General features: G+C 32.6%; 1 long non-coding RNA gene across 1 annotated transcript; it reads left to right on the forward strand.

Moving 5' to 3' along the window:
* Positions 1-1,205: 1,205 nt before the first annotated feature.
* Positions 1,206-2,354, forward strand: LOC131071705 (uncharacterized). The gene is made up of 2 exons (XR_009112582.2): positions 1,206-1,549; positions 1,644-2,354. It is a non-coding gene; the product is annotated as an uncharacterized LOC131071705 (long non-coding RNA).
* The last annotated feature ends 1,549 nt before the right edge of the window (positions 2,355-3,903 follow it).

Genomic DNA, 3,903 nt, shown 5'->3' on the forward strand with positions numbered 1-3,903 from the left:
TCTGTTGGGTGTGAGACCTTGCGTGCTTTGTATCTCTTTCTTTGGTTGAATAATTTTTTACTCCTCTTTTTAGTAAAGTAAATAAATTAATAATGCATATCCAAAGCCATCAAATTGAAAGATTTGTCTTGATGCCTTCTATTGATAATTGTGTTGCTTTTTGGTGTTTTTTGACTAGTTTTTTCTTCATCAAATTTTATATGGTTTGCTAGCAATTCTATCTATGCTTAACATTTTAACAAAATGAAACCAAAAACAAAACACACATACTTGTTTTTCTAAAAATTGATGCTAAAAAATATCAAAAAAATCAACTAAATACAAATCTAGGTACAAAATCTTGCACAACATAAACCATAAAAAAGAAATGGTTTGCTTCCATCAATTAAAATTAATCATCATAACTAATACATTCAAACAAAAAGCAAAAGACAAATTAGCCTTACTTTTGTGATCTATAATATAAATAAAAATGTTTCATCAAGAGTAGTAGTTAGATAATAATTAGGGGAGAGAATTTTATAGTGGGGCGGGTTCCTATAGGGAAACAACTATCTAGCTATTAGGATGCAACATGACATCAATGGTTGGATGTTACATAATTAAAGTTTTGACTTCTCGTTGATGAAGATTGTTGTTAAATTTAGTCGAGGCGAACATATTGTAAATGATCTTCACTGATGATAAGTCAACACTTTAATTGTGTACCATAGCATCCAGCCATCAATGCTATGGTGCATCTTGATGGTTGGATAGCTATTTCCCTCCTATACTGGGTATAGGAGTTGACCAAAATGGGCCCCTTAGTGAAGCACTTAAATAGTCATATGATACTTATCCCCAAAATCTATTACTTAAATCTAAAAAGAAACCAATTATGTGATGCCACATCAGCGCACCAATTTAACATGACTTAGTGCAAAACTATTGCTCTTACTTTTTGGGGGACCATTATGGACACTTCAACAAAAAAACATGCTGATGTGACATCATATTTGAGCATGTGAACTTGGAACCAAATTTTACAAGTAGGGGACTTAACAAATTATACAAAACTGAGAGTGATTTGAAATACTCATATAGAATTTTGAGAGAGGTAAAATTAGGATGCTCCACTATAAGATCCTCTCCCCTAGACCGCTTTAAAAATTGAATAATTAAAATTACCAAAATTTTGAAATTAATAAAAGAATTATATAATAAAACCTATGGAGCAAACAAGAGTGGTCAAAGTCATGTAAAACTACAGTAAAAAATCACGCGGTATACAGTTTTAGATGACTATATACGGAGATGGTGAGGACTGGTTTGATAATTAGTGATTTGGTCGTTAGAGAAAATAGTTTTTATTCCACTCTTCTTGTTCTTGTTTCTTTTTGGAGCTCCTAGTTAAAATTTATTTGGTTTTTGCTGGCATAAAGAAGCGAATCCATAAAAAGAATTAAGCCCTCCATTACATTGCTCTCTCCCGACTGTCTGTCAGACGGAGAAGTTCAGAGGGTCTGTATAACGAGATTTGTTGCCCTTCATAACAAATCTTGTTCCATAGGTATGTATGATTAAAAAGATTTTTGTGGCATGAAAATGGTTGTAAACTTTTTATCATAATTCTGAGTTTTGTTTGTTTGGACTCTTTAAAACAGAAAACGGGGAAGCAACTCACAATGACAATGAAGGATTTGAGGTTTTGTTTATCTGCCATTAATGCTTTGGAGGCTCAGAATGCAGAGCTAAGAGCAAATCTTGAAGATGCCAGAAAGCAAAATGAAGAGATGAGGTTAATTATATCATCAATAAAAGATGAACTCTCAATATTTGATGCATTGGTTTTGTACCCAACTTATATAAAGTTATTGAAGAATTATCCAGAATCTCAGAAAGAAATGGTGGAGTTATCAATTAAGGCCAATTTTTTCAAGAGCAGCTATGAAATAAAGCAGAAAACTTGGGCATACATGGTAGAGAGATGGTCAAAGAGATCTGGCAATGCTGAATAATCCTCTCTTTTCTTGCTTTTAGATTTATATAGAAAATTATGGAATAATCCTCTCTTTTCTTGAATTCAATAAGGATCACCAAATAAAACTGGTGTACATCAATCTTGGTTGCATATAAATCTTCTTGGGAGATATCATACAAACCATGATATTGAATTTTTTAACAATTCAGAATGATCAGATCCATTTTTTCAGATGTGCATCTGCAAGCTATGATGATATGATTCTTAAAGTTAATTCTATTGTGTTTGTATAATTTTCAGAGAGGCCGTGCTGAATGCTAATTTTGTATCAGCAATTTGGTTTCTGTGAACTGCTTTTTAGAGATAAAATTTGAAATGGGTCTTGGTTTGCTTAGCCATTTGTGCTATTATTAAATAAAGAATCATATAAATTTTGCTATGTAGGAATGTATTGAGTTCTTCATAAAGAATAAATATCCCCTGCCTCCGAGTAATTTATATGTTGTGAATGGTGGAGAGCTGTTTGCCATCTAACAGTTAATTTGTGATTTTTTTTGTTTTCTGAAAAGGATTTGAAAAGATTTTGTAGCAACTACTACATAATTGAGGTCATGCTTCACAAAATTGTAAACAGAAATCACTGCAGGGTTCTTTCCAAATCTTTATGAGGGAACATACCTCCTACAAGAACCTTCCCAAAAGAAAACTCATAATCCTTCAACACTTTTTCTAAAGTATTCCCTGAGAGGAGGTGTTCATGAATGCAATCACCTACAATTTTCTTAAGCACTTCGGCTAATTAATAGTTATGCTTAAGTAGTCTTTCAAGAGATAATTACTACGAGTGTAATGTCCCCACTTTGGAAGAGAATTTAATAATAAATAATAAATAATAATAATAATAATATTAAAATAGAAAAGAATAAAAATAAAATTAAAATTAAAATATTAAATAATATAATTAAAATTTAATTAAGTTAATGAATTGTCAAAAGACATGGAAGGAAAAGTTGTAACTCCCTCATACATGGGTTATATAAGGGAGAAGAGAACCTCATTTTGACAAGGGGATAATTTGGGAATCAGAAGTACAAATCGAATTTAAATAAGAAGTGCATATATGATTGTGAAAGGTTGCATCCCTTTCAAAGGGCAGAAGCAATGAAGAGTTGCACTCTTTCAAAGGGTGCTAATGGTGAAAGGGTGTGTCTCTTGCCAAAGGGCATCCATAATGAAGAGGTGTGACATCTCCCTCACATTGAGAGATATAAAGGAAAGAAGTCAAAAGCATCTAGTGTCATGATCATCAATCATATCAGATTAGAACTATTATTAAGTTACAAGAATTGGCAACCTCCTAATAGGGGACATTACAATGGTATCGGAGCAATGATCTTGTCATCCTGTAGGGTAAAGAATCTAAAGATGAATCAATGAATCATCCTAGTTAAGGAAAAATAATCTAACAATATGTGTATTCACATGTATGCTCCGTGTTTGCAGATATCCATGTGTATGCTTCGTGTTTTCAAGTGTATGCTCCATGTTTGATTCATATTTGATGTGTTTGTTTGCTCCATGAGTGCCTATGATTACTATAGACATATTTATTTAGGAACAGTGTATTTGAGGTCATAGATGTGTGTCATGCTTCTAATCATAAGTTCTTAACATTAAGTGATATCTATGATATTGTGCAAACCATTTAAGAAGTGATGTGAGAGGGGATGTGAGAAAACTTGTCTTAAAATTACATAATTATGAAATGTATATGTAATTCATATTTATCATTTGTATGAAGAATACCCTATGATGCATATGTTGAGCAAACTGTCATGGTAGTAATATAAGGAAGTACAAAGAGGGAGAACAGTGATGAGGTCCTCTTCTAGATAGCCCACCTCATGGTAGTTGACCGATGGCCCCATGAGGCCAAGGGGGTG

Source organism: Cryptomeria japonica, chromosome 1 (genome assembly GCF_030272615.1).
Source record: "Cryptomeria japonica chromosome 1, Sugi_1.0, whole genome shotgun sequence".
Lineage (NCBI taxonomy): Eukaryota > Viridiplantae > Streptophyta > Pinopsida > Cupressales > Cupressaceae > Cryptomeria > Cryptomeria japonica.